The 13,849-nt window shown below is 34.8% G+C and overlaps 1 protein-coding gene across 1 annotated transcript in view; it reads right to left on the reverse strand.

The window, feature by feature from the left end:
* The window catches only part of LOC145688399 (ribonucleoprotein PTB-binding 1-like), a 455,234-nt gene that overhangs the window by 263,768 nt on the left and 177,617 nt on the right, over positions 1-13,849 (reverse strand). The window lies entirely within an intron of this gene.

The following is a 13,849-nucleotide window of genomic DNA, read 5'->3' on the forward strand; positions in this document are numbered from 1 at the left end:
AAACAAAAATACATTACGTAATGTAGGCCTACTTACCTGTACTGTGTTGTTATCTTCTGGAATATTTGTTGATTTCTTGCTGGTTTCCTCATTCTCTGGTTCTACGTTTTCATTTCCATTATTGTCTATTTCAGGAGTACGAAAGAATTTCTTTAATGCTGCTGCCTGTTTCTCATTTTCAGCCGCTAATTGTGCTCTTCGTTTTCTGTATAGATTTCCAGAAGGCTTCTTTTCTTCCGACATGTTGATAAAGAACTCATTAACGCAACGATTCTTCTACTAAGAGTCGAAATTCAGGAGACAAAAGTAAAACACGCACACCATGAAGCCTGCACTACATGTACATGACTTCTGATTTATAATTTTCTTTCACGAGACATTTGACAGTACAAACAGGACTAATTTCTTTTTAGTTGCCGATAACTCAATATTGTTTGTGTGTATTGTTAGAGCGGCCACATAGCTTTGTCGCAAGGAGTGCAATTGCCGGCACCGCGGCGGTTGTAAGTGTCAGAGCGTGTTATTGTTGCTCAAAACTCCCAACTCTCAACAATAGCCTTTAGCTTTATCAGCGGAGATTTTTTATATAGGCAAATAAGGTGAAGGGATGAAGGGATTTCCTTTATAGGAGATCCAAGAAGAAATCGGAGTTGTTATAAAGAGTGAGGTCTATGGCATGAGGTAGTAACCAATGTTGCTACACAATTTATGAAAAAGTTAATTTTTAGTTCACTGTTTACAATAATATAAATTTAGCAAGGATTTTGGCGCCCCTCAAACTCCCCTAAAATTTGGCGCCCCGGGCGGTTGCCCGGCTCGCCCGGCCCTTCCGCCGGTACTGTTCATGCTGAAGTGATGACCATGATTTACGAAAGACTAGTGTCTCGTTTCAAAGAAGAACTTAAAAAAATCATTTGTGAATTTATATTGAAACAATATTTTGCAAGGTTAATTTTAAGACAAAAATTATCACAATACCAACAGAAAGTTTAATATTGAAGGACAAAAATGTATCCGACAAGCCGACTAGCTGGTTTGAACGAAAAAGATTGATATTGAAGTGAAAAGTGATTCTACAAAATAATAAAAAAGTGAATTTGGTATCATGTAACAGGACTAACATTAGCACACTACATACTTAGCGAATGAGTAAGTACATCTTCTCTCACTCCCCCCCCCAAAAAAAAAAGACCATATTTGCAAAATAAATAGAATGATACATTATGCCCTTTGGTAATTTAAATTTGGTCTGAAGCAGTTTTCGTTTCAACTGGCTTGTAAAAGTTATCTTTTCTTCTCCAGCATTGGATCACTTCCCACATTCACAACTAACGTGATAGCAATGACCTCGGAATCCATATTTTTTTCTCATGTAACAAATAATCTAATCATATTTAAAATGCAAGAAAATCACTCAGAATGCTGTGTTGGAAACATATTCGATGCAGCTCTTAATTAACATCTTTTGCTTATTTTAAGCTACTGATTGACACAGGAAACTGGTTCATTCGTCCTTTATATAATACAAGAATGACACCTATATGTTGAACTCAGCTAATTCAGCGTATCCGTTCGTTAAGGCACCTGACGTAACATTTTTTATACTACAAAGTTTTATAAAGCACATAATTAAAATAACGCAATGCACTATCTACGGTTTATAGAAGTTATACGCTCGCTTCTACTATTCAACTCAATTAGTCTGTGAGTGTATGTCTCAATAATAACTTTTGTCACGAATCCTGGGTTCGTTTCCAGGTGGAAAGAGTACTGAACCTACTCTGGTGGTTCGAATTCCACCTTAAACCGTAGATTTGTATTTCATATAGCTCGGTGTTAAGAAAATGTTAAACTTCAATGAACAAACAAACGATAACGTTTGTAAAGTTTACCTAATTTTAATGAAACCTAACACATGCTTCAAATTATTGTGTGATGCCACAAGAATATCATTTTATAGTATATTTCCTTCATGGATTCTCGATCACCCCCACTAATTGGAGCTGGAAACGGTCAAGACTAAGAGGGCAGAAAGTGTAAATTCAGGAACCTGAAAATTCTCCCATATACAAGAAAATAATTTTCCATGATAACTCGCGAAACTATTTAGTTTTGATAGAAAAGTATGAAGTACGTATATTTTTTTTTCATTCAGACTTCCACATCATCCCCACTGCCTGAAGCTGAAATCGGTAAAAGCGAGGTGGTTAAATACCTCCGCCTCAATTTAAAAAAGTTCCACGATATATTTCATTGAAAATTTCCAATGTTTGTAAAACAACAAAATATGTTTTGCTTGAGACTTAAAGATTAGCCTCTATTATTACTTGAGGCTGAAATGGGACGCAAGAGGGTAGGTTCACCTTACCTTGAGGAAAAAGTACCCCAGAAATTATCATATATTCATAAATCGTGACGTATGCCTTTCTCAAAGCTTCCCAATGCAGTCTAATCCTTGGGGTTGACATTAATCAGTGGTGATATGCGAATGAATCTATTGGTTGAGATTGAAATCAATCAACACTGACTGAGTGAATTCCTCCGACTTCTATGAAACATAATGTATATACTTCATTTAAGACTTGCTCCTACTCTGAGTTTAAACTTAGTGGGAAGTAAAGGGATGAACTCACTGCATCTTGAAAAAAAAAAGTTACAAATAACTTCATAAATATTACGATTTTCAAAAAACTACAGGTAAATTTCCTTGAAGGCTTAAAAATAACTCTTATTGGTTGGTGATTATCTCCTATGAACGCAGAGGTGTTCAAAACACAAGCTCAAATGAAAAATCGATCCAAATATTTGAACCACAAAATCTTGATATTCCAAACACATGAACAAAATTGACCAACCATTTTAGTAATCTTAACGGTGATATTATATATATAATCAATTTCTAACTAAATAATCAAACATGAATAGCCACTGTAGGTTATGATCAACGATTTAATATATAATCCCATGCCGTAAGCGTCGGTGGACCACCGATGGGCAACTAGCGACATTTCGCCAAAAATTGGCGGCCCTGCAGTGACGATTCGCGATGGCCGCTCTTCCGTTTTTGAAAATTTTACCACCAACGGCCCACCAGCGGCAGAGACGCAACAAAGCGCCAATGAACCACAAAATTACTCCCCAAAATGTTAAATCGCCTATATGTGAGATTTATTTACATTAAGGTGAGTCTTAAAAAACACTAAAAAAAAGTATCGAAAAATTACCCCGGAGGGGGTCGAATCACCGATTTTATGATTACTAGCCGGGTGTTCTTCCGATTTCGCCACGGAGGCGATAAAGAAAATGTCGCTTGTAAAGGGATAAATCGTTGAGATTCTTTTTTTAATTTGGTCAATCACAGTGCTCCTTTAACCATGTATATTCGACAATAACTGTTTGGGATAAGACAAAATGCGTTCACCATGTAATTTTATAACAAAATGACGCGTGTCTATTTACTTTATTTCATAGTTTTCCCATACTCACTTTCTAATGATCGACAACAGTTGCCATCTAAATTCATACAATTATCAAACTTATCTGAAGATTTTTCACTTCATGTTGTTGAGGTAGAGGTTTCTTGACCCCGGAGCTAACTTTAGGAAAAATTCGTCAGGAAATATATATAACAGCCGCATGCACATGACTGACGATAGTTCGTGTTGGTCCTTTCGCGATTCTCCGCGACGAATCGAAGAAGCGCGGACCAAAACGAAGTCCTCGCTGCTACGCAGTGGTAACTACAACACCCCGACTCGAGATATGTTTCGACTTGACGAAACCCTGCCGCCAGTGGGACACTAGCGGCAATCCTTTGACGCGTCGCTATATCGACGATCGACATTTACCCGCAAGTGGACCACTAGGTGTTGGTGACGTTTACGGCATGGGGTAGTGAAATCGTCAATTATAATACTAACAGTTTCAAACCTATTTTGGATTTCTATTAAATTTTCTGCATCCTGAGGTCAACATATAGTAGGATATATGGCAACTCTTTCTAGCCATAAAGAGACTGGGATGAAACAAACAATATCTGCAAAAACCTTTATTTTAAGCCAAACCATCCTTTAATTACAATACCCGTAAAATAAAGTGGATGAAAAGTTGTTTAAGAATTTCCATGGTTCAAATACTTGTCGTATGTAATTTTGTAGAGTATATTGCAACATCTCAAAAGGTAGAAAAATATGTACTAAAACTAAGCGTAAAGCGCTGTATTAAATGCACTTTTCTTGTTATTGTCTTGGGATATTACCGCACAACCTTAAATTATATTATCCGCTGAAACCAATGCGTTCAATGGATATTATTTCTGGCAGCGACTGCATAAGAAAAAAAGCAACACTTTCACTTCAATTCTCAAGCAAGTTACCACGTGGGGATTACATGAATGACCTTGGTACTACATCTTTGGAAGTAGTGCGACAACTTACACGTCTCGGCAAGTTGTGTACGAACGCAACATCGTTCATCTGGAGACTCCGAGGCGCTCCTAACTATTGTGAAAGTGGAGGGAGGAAAGTGCTTCCTGAATTCTTTGTTTGTATGTCCTCCGTGAGTCTTCTTCGGGAATAAGTCACGCGACTCTCATATTAACTTCAGTAATATCTGAAAAAAGGATGTTTCTACAGTAACCACGCCCCTGAAAGAAATACAGCACGCCGTACTTTTTCCAGATCCTCACGCAAAATGAGATTAGTCTTTGAGCATTTTCCATATTGGTTTGTATTTTTTTTAATTTGTTTTCTTTCATTCTTTTCTATTTCTTATTTTTTCAAAAAAAAAATCCCGATTGCAGAGAGCTTCTCACTCTCGATCACAGTGTCTGGCGCAGAGGTATCTAAAATCAACTACCGGACAAAATGTTCTTATATTTCTCATGTGGTTTGGGTGGATCAAGAAAAAGCCTTACTCTATGCAAATCGTCGATATCAGAGGCAAAAGATTCACTACCAAACGCAATAGCAATACACTTGAAATATCCCTATTTTTATATTATTTATATATATATATATATATATATATCCATAAACGTAACTTTTAAATAGGTCACAGTGGAATATACAAGGAAAGTTTTATTACAATCACTAGATACACGATTTTGTGGCAAATAAAAATTCGCGACTTCGTTATAAAAAATACGCGTAAAGTAGAATAAAATCGTGAATAAAAATTCAATGTAAGAACATTATTTTCCTTGGCAATTACAATTAGTTACCTTTTATTTCATCTAAATTTCCACTCATCAATCACCATGATATGAGCTTATGCATGACTATATCAAACAATATTTGAGTTTTTTAAAAAAATAACACTAAGCATCCTCACTGAATGAAAGTATCATTTAAAGAAAAAAAAACAGAGAACACTAATAGAAAAAAATAACTGAATTAGTGTTCACAGTTTGCTTATGCAAATAACACTTAAGCATTGTTTCAACGTTTTCTGGTGTTAAATTTGTTCTTTTGTTGGTAAGTATGTCATTTTAAAAAGAGAGATCCCTCTCCACATCAACATTCGAAACTGATACGTACAGTCATGTCCAAAATGATTGTCGCATATATATATATATATATATAACGGTCTTCTTGTAAGACATAATTTGATAATGCTTTTGAGTTGAGTTGATTTTGAGTTTAACGTCCCTTTTCAGCAGCGAGGCTATATGAGACGTGGACCTACTGATTAACGTGGAATCCGAACCACATGAGCTCCCGCCGGGAAACGAACCCGGGCCTCCCACGCCAAAGGCGCGTACGCTAACCGCTTAGCCACGGAGGAGCTCTGATAATGCTTTTGTAGGATACTTTTAATACTGATACTATGTGTATAATCGGGAAATGAATATTTGTGGTAACTTTCATAAGGAAAGGGAATTGTAAATACGAAAATTAGTATGAGTGAAACAAAATGTTGCTAAATGGAAAAGAAAGATTTATTTTCGTTTTACTGTTCTTTTTAGTGCTCTTTTGACATGAAATATGTCTTTGCCGATTATACACATACAAAAAATGTAAGAAATACGGAGCAAATTAGTTATCAAATTATATTCCTACAACAGCATATTTATAGACATACGACAATAATTTTCGACAGGAGTGTACATTAGTTGGAGACTTTCGAGCGATTTCTGAATGTTCATTAAACATACCGCGCAACACTCTTTCCACACTATCCACTTCACCCGTAGATACCGTTTGGAGCTCGCATGTAAAATTTCAAAAATTCATGGGGGGGTGTTTTGTCAAAAATGAGAATTTTCATCACCCTGCGTTGAAAAATTGTCAGTTTTGAGTAAATTTCGTGGAATATCGGGACTTGTTGCAAATTTCGCTAATTCGACAGAATTTCGCGTTTAATCGCGAGCGTTATATGGCCTAACAAATGGTGAAAAAGTATATATTTTAAGTACACGTTTTTGCACAAAACTGATACATTTCGCGTTTTCGTGTGTCACCAAAAAATCGTGTCAAATAATCACTTACACATTTCTGCAAAAAATAAAACAAAAAACCATGTCTTACAACTACTTTTGATTCTTGTTCCTTTTAAAGGTAAATATATATCAGCATCATGGATTTTCTTGATCTGTATTAAAGATTACAAAAAAAATAAATAAATAAATAAATAAATAAATAAAATAAAATAAAATAAAATAAAATAAAAAATAAAAAAGTTGTGATAGATCTGGTAACAAGAGTTACTAATTACAGTCACCTTTTCTCAAGTTTTAGCAAACAACACAGAAATGAATTATTTAATTTTTAGAAGTACAATCCCACAAATGTGTTGTATTTTAACCAGGACAAGTAATGAGTGCAAACTAATGAATAGAGCAACTCAAAAGCATAACAGCAATTTACACATATGGTTGGAACCTTGAACATGGTTTTGGTTGTCTAAGGGTCCAGAAGAAACTAATTTTAAAAGCATAATAAAGCATAATTAAAAAAAAAAATAATAAAGCATAAGCCATAATTTAAAATATATAGCACAATTCTTGGAAAATTCTGTTTAACTGCAGTTTAACATACCGGTGCTGTATTAATATTTTTAAACCAATATTTACAATGGAACAAAGCAAACCTTATTTTTATTTATGCAAACTTTTCGGTGTAACCCTTTGAAGTCGAGGAAAGAAAAAGAAAAGTTTCCGCCAACAATGAATAAACAATAGTTTTTTCTAAGTGAAACTGAGCAGTTATGTATGATGATTCGAAATGTACGAAAAGTGCACAAGAACTCCACATTATAATGTTATGTGTACCTCTCGAACTTAAGACTTTCTGTATTTTTTGGTGGTATCTTTTACTTTCCCTTTCTGTATATATGCACCTGTAAGGCACACACAAGTGACAAAAAAACTGACTCGAGTAAAGTATATCTGTTTACAGTATGAAAGAAACAGGTTGCATAAAATATTAATAAATAGATCAAGATATTTAGAATATTTAATGTATAGTAAATATTATACATTATACACGATTAATGAAAAACAATGATTGAAACTAACAATAAAGCATAATTAAGCAAAAAAATAAAGCGTAATGTGGGTTGCTCTACTAATGAATATACAATCTTATAGAATAAAAATATTGGAAGGAAAGCTGGCCAATGATGATTATGTCGAGGTTTTGTCCAGCACAAGCTGCATTATACCTGTGCGTTGTAACATCTTAATTTAATCCGAGATGAGAAACTACCCCCAACTTCATAAAGTGGTCAGTAACTATTGCCACTACAAAATACTGATCAGCGTATTAACTTCTGCTTATACAATTGGCTGGAGATCCTGATAAGTGTCTGCAGTTCCCAATTCACAGATAAGTAACATCTTTTGAACACTTATCACTTTCTTTTAGAACTAGGTCTCTAAACAAAGCTTGTGGCATTGCCCTTAAGATATATGTTACTCTGAAAAATAAACTGGTGGAAGCAACCTTTTCTTTAACACATACATACACTGCGTTTCTAATAAGTGCATCAAGTACAAGAGAACAGAAATGGCGAAAGGTTCTTTAGGTAACTTTTCCCCAGAGCCAACCACTGTTACACTGGAGCCCAGAGCCTATGCAATGACAATCTATGCAGCAACGTGTATTACCTAACAGCATGCAGAAAATGAAAGAAAAACATGCAACTGAGAAAGGCTACGTTACATACAATATAGCAAAAGAAAAAAATGAGTTTCTGGACACAAAAGCAAAAACTCCAGAAAATCTTCAGAATGGCCACAGGCTCAGAAAATATATCCGTGGCCTGCCTAATGCAGAAAATAATAACTTAAGTGAAATACAATGCAGGTTTAAAAAAAAGGACTTGTGTTTTACGATACAGTAATTACAGGGACTTGACTGCAATTCGGGATTCTAGGAAGTTAGACTCTTTATCTTCAATCCAATAGAGAAGCAGACTCTTCTCGTATTCAATTCCTCGGTTTATGTCTTACTTACTCGATCTATATCTTATTCCTGTTACAAAATTTGAAGCATTATGAAATCTTAAATTAGTATATGGCATTACAATAAAATATTGTCTTTATAATGCATATCTGCAAACTATAATCGTGCTACATAAAAATACAGATGTGAAATCGGTTAAAACAGTTTGGTAGTTATAGCAATTCATATAAAAATCAACGTTTTTGCACTTTCAAGAATGGGATGTAAAGGACAGAATGGGATGCACATTCACGTAGGAAAACTATAATTGAATTTACTACTGAATTTATAATAAACACATGAAAAGAAACCAAATAAATAAAGGACATAGCGATACAGAAAGAGAGGGGTCGAAGTCGTAAACAGTTTAAGTAGCCAGGATCTATGGTGGACGGGAGACCAAGGGAGATTTATTTACACCTTCAAAATTTAGTAATTACGAATTGTACACCATTATTTCTTCAGTTTGGAGGGGATCTTGAATCCCTGGCTGCACTGCTGCATCTACTCACATTATTTATTTATTTATTTTTTGGTCAAAAGCTTGAGAACTAATGAAGGTATTTAAAGGGAGTTTAAAATAAGTTACCAAAGATTGTTATTCCTGCACGTAAAAAAGGCTTGAAATAATGCAGCCTTTGAATTTATTACCAAAGAACTTCATGGGGTGTATACATAATTTTACTGTTTGAATGATAATACCCAAACAACCTAAGCGTTTACAATAATGTGCATGTTTTCCAGAAGGTTTCAGTGTTGTTGCGAAGCAAGCAACTATCGTCCCCCCCTTCCAACCAATTCTGATGTTCTGCTCAAAATACAACACTTGTTTGGAATTTTACAGGATAAATGACGGTGCTAGCCTCCTTGTCATATGAAATGAGTTCTACTCTTTAGTTAATAACTCACTGAAGTTCAAACAGAATTTCAAGTGACTTTCATTAAAGTTGTCCAAAACACTAAAAATACAAGTATTACTTATCAATTTATTTTCTTTTTCCTTCGGTTCTTTTTTTGAATTCAAAGAACAAACATTAGTTTACATTAGTGCTTCTAAATTTTTTTGTACTGTTATTCGAGTGTCATATTCAATATTCGAACAGTTATTTATTATGCGAAAAACTATGTTATCCAAACATTGTTCGAACAATTATTTTAATAATGAACTTGACTCAAACGTTCTAAGAATGCAGGATTCGAATTGTAACATCACTAATCGATACAACAAGCTTAAATGAATTCTTGTTGAAAGGTGCGACACAGAGTGGCACTTGTGTATATTTTTTTTTACAAAATAATGGACTAATAATAATAATAATAATAATAATAATAATAAATTAAAAATAAACAATTATGTAACAAACATACTAATAGATCGAATATTTTGTTGTTGACTATACACATTGTATGTAAAATTGCATGCTTGTTCGTCATCGTTTACGCACACAAAGTAAACCAGAAAAAAAAGGTAAAACACTTTACAAATCTATTACCACATTTAACGAATGAAATAATGTACATAACACATGCACAGATGACCTTTCGAAACACAATACAGGGAGGCTAAACTAAGCTTTACTTTAAATATATACAGGGGTAGGGCAAAAAATCTAAAATGTTTGCAAAAGTGTGAAAATCATGTCTAGTATGGTGTGAGGCCTTCTTTCGCGTTCAAAACAGCTTCGATCTGACGTGAAATGGACGTATACAACTCCTGAATCCTGGTTTGTGGAACTTTGTACCATTGTTCCTCCAAAACATGCTCCAGTTCCTTAAGGGATGCTGGTGGAGGGTAATGAGACCGAACACGCCTTTCTAACTCAAACCACAATGGCTCAATGATGTTCAGATCTGGTGATTATGGGACCCAGGGGAGGTGTGATAGCTCCTGGTAATGCTCCTCAAACCATGATTTCACCGTTTTTGCAGCGTGACAGGGTGCCAAATCATCTTGGTAGATGCCATCACCATCAGGGAACAATACTTGGGCCATGGGTAGAACCTGATCCCCCAAAATGGCCTCATACGCCTTAGCATTCATCATTCCATGCTGGGCTATCCTGCGAAAACCACGATATTACTGCCCAAACTGTAACAGAACCATCCCCATGCTTTACATTTGGGAGCAGAGAGTCTGTATCATAGGCCTGCGACGGTGTTCTCCATACGTAAACATGATCGGTTGTTGGAAACAAGGTGAAGGTCCATTCATCGGACCACATTACGTGTTTCCGCTGCTCATGAGTCCACGCCTTGTGGTCCTTGCACCACTGGTTACGCCTCTTCGCATTTACTGCTGTGACCAGGGGTTTGGCGATAGCGGCCCTGCCATGAATTTTCATTTTATGAAGTTCCCGTCGCACTGTTTTCGATGAAACCGGGTTCTGTAGGCCGGAATTGAGTTCATACGTAATTTTCATTGCAGTGGTCTTCTTTTTAGCTGCTACAATCAGTTTTAATGCTCTCCGGTCCTTATCTGACAGGATTGTCTTTCGACCAGTGTTGTGCTTTGCAGACGTCGTTTGCCCATGAATTGTGTACGCTTCGTGACATTGGACACAGTGCCTTTCGATACCCCCACAATGTTCGCAATTGTTGCCACTGAAGCTCCAACCAGACGGGCACCAACGATCATGCCTCTTTGGAAACCTGTCAGGTAACCCATTTTACGGCACCACTTTTACACCACGACACTCACAGGTAAACAGGTTACTGCTGACGGAAGAGGAAGGTTCAAATGTCACATTGAAAACAAACAAACAAACAAACAAAAAAAAAAAATCAGCAAACGCAACACGCGTGTACAGTGGAGGGCCAAACGTACATATCCTGTATGAAGTGTTTTTTAGATTTTTTTGTCTATCCCCTGTATATTGCATGCGGTAAAGTTTTCTAAACAACTATGAAAAAAAAATGCTTTTAATTTTATGAAAGAGTGCAAAACATTTATATTACTAATGTAAGCCTTCCTGTAGCTTCACAATACGCTTGCTATATTATATGTTTTAATCATTCGCGGCGTAAGAACCTAGGTACTATTTATTTCTGATGCTCTATACATGTACTGTTTTATTTTCCAATCCATTTTCTTGGATTGACAGCAAACTGTGTTAAACGCAAAAAGGTATATCCATTATTATGTTATTATGAGCCTCATACATTTTATTTCTCTCATTATTATACGAACGTAACTTCTCTAAGATACAACAGAGTAAATAGCATGTCAATACATTCGACATATTTGGATTACATACACTAGTCATTATAAGTTATTGCTTATAATTTTCATTCCAGTTTCAATGACTTGAAAATGACCTATGAACACACAGTTTTGTCAATTTTCAAAATAACTGGAAACTAAGTACAATATCTAAGTTGAAATTTACAACAAAAGTGCTCTACTAACGATGAGATTGGTATTCAGCTTTTGTGTTTATGCTGAGAGCAGTTTCCTGCGAACCCATAAGAAAACTACCTCAATACAATGTACATTTACGTAACGATATATCAGCTTTGGCCTATACATTCCATGTATTCAAAATAATCGCGAACTGGTTTAAATGGGTTTAGTCACCTTTAATTTAAGGAGAAATATATCAAATTTTAGCAATCAAATCATTACACACAGATAAAAGGTTGTGAACTGAAAATTTCAAAATGTTTACTACCTAAGTCTCGAAATATATTACAAAGAATTTGTAGGTATTATAATGCATATGCAAACTATCTCACGAACATGTTCTGGTAAGTTATCAGTACCTGAAAGAATCAAAGTAGTAATCCTTGTAATTTAATACAATGAACGAGTTAGACTCAAATACATCTTGGTAAAACGAAAATAATAAGCTACAATTTAACGTTCCAGCTTTTATTTAAATTAATTATTGAATAATATTGAGGAGATTTCAAGAGAAACCTCACGATTAAATTACACTTTTTTATCTGAAAATACATGTTTTATTTTTATATCCAGTAACCCTTTCTACGAAGTGCAATCACTTCGATATTCCTTAGATCCAGTACAGTGCAGAACTATACTACATGTGGACAGATGTAAATAATGATTAATAAGCTATAGTACTTACTGTTCTTTTTGTTTCTTTTAAACTAAATATACTACAGAAACAAAGTATTCGACTTAGCTTCGTGGGAAATATCTAAGTTGAAAATACACATTTTAATTCCATAGAAATATCAAGTGTAAGTGTAATTTCAATTACTCTAAGTGTCATTTATCTTTATCCCCTCTTTTTCGTTGAAAAAGCAGCCTCTTGTTAAATAGAACATCGTATCACTCAACCAAGGACAAAGAGTGCACGTTTCCTATGTTTTGCTCTGATTCTATAATGCCAATACTGCACTTTGAACCGTAATACTTGCGCGACGAGATGCAAATCAACATTGGCAAATAGCTTGTAATATATTACATATTATGTATATAAAGTTCACTAATTCACCTTTGATACAGGATCGTATACTAGAAATGTCATATACTTTGTACTCTTCTCACTTGGGCTTCAAAACTGATAAATTTACTACTAAAATCTCTATAATATACATATTTCTAAACTGAAGGATTCAATTCTACATTGGTGCTGTTTTATTCGTATGACTAGACTGATCATCCAATCAATCTATCTTCAGTTTCCTCTGTTATTAATACTCTCAACAATAGCGAACTAGTCCGACGTATTATGTCTGGCATCGTCTGTAAAATCTATGGTAGGTTTAATAATTGTAGTCAGCATTGCATCACTGGAATAGCATGAAGTCACACTGTATTTGCTCGTCCATCTTGTCTACGGTAAATATCATTGTGATACTGGCTCAAAAGATGAAAAATAAACTTTTAACATACATTTTCAAAGCCACATCATGTGCATTAACACAATAAGTAACAGTACAAAACACAAAACAATGCTTTACATATAAACTTCTTTGCTTTTATACAAAATTCCATAAAATAATAATGGTAATAATAAAGAATTTAACACTTCCATAACTTTAAAGTACTATTTAATCATCAATCAATGTAAGAGCTTCGTTAGCGATTTTTGTTAAATACACATTTAAACACAATACTTCGCCTTCAAAACGCTGTTCAATCTCCTCAAATTACTGCAAGTGTAATTGCAATTTCTCGTCTTGTTTCTTTTGTTTTAAAAACAGCATTTGATTTAAGTATATTGACTAAGTCCAGTTCCAGTCTGATAATGGTTTAATTTTACAAAATACTAATTTACAAGTTTGTAAAGCTTGTAATGTAAGTTTAATTTAGAATAACCATCCGAAATTCTTATTTCAGTTCTGTTTCTTTCAAAATTCATATACTCACAAGTGGTTTCATTCTTTTGGGATACAAGAAGAAACTGAGTTAGATGAACTGGAGCTATACTTGCTTTCTG

Source organism: Thermobia domestica, chromosome 6 (genome assembly GCF_964235325.1).
Source record: "Thermobia domestica chromosome 6, izTheDome1.hap1.1, whole genome shotgun sequence".
In the NCBI taxonomy this organism is placed as follows: Eukaryota; Metazoa; Arthropoda; class Insecta; order Zygentoma; family Lepismatidae; genus Thermobia; species Thermobia domestica.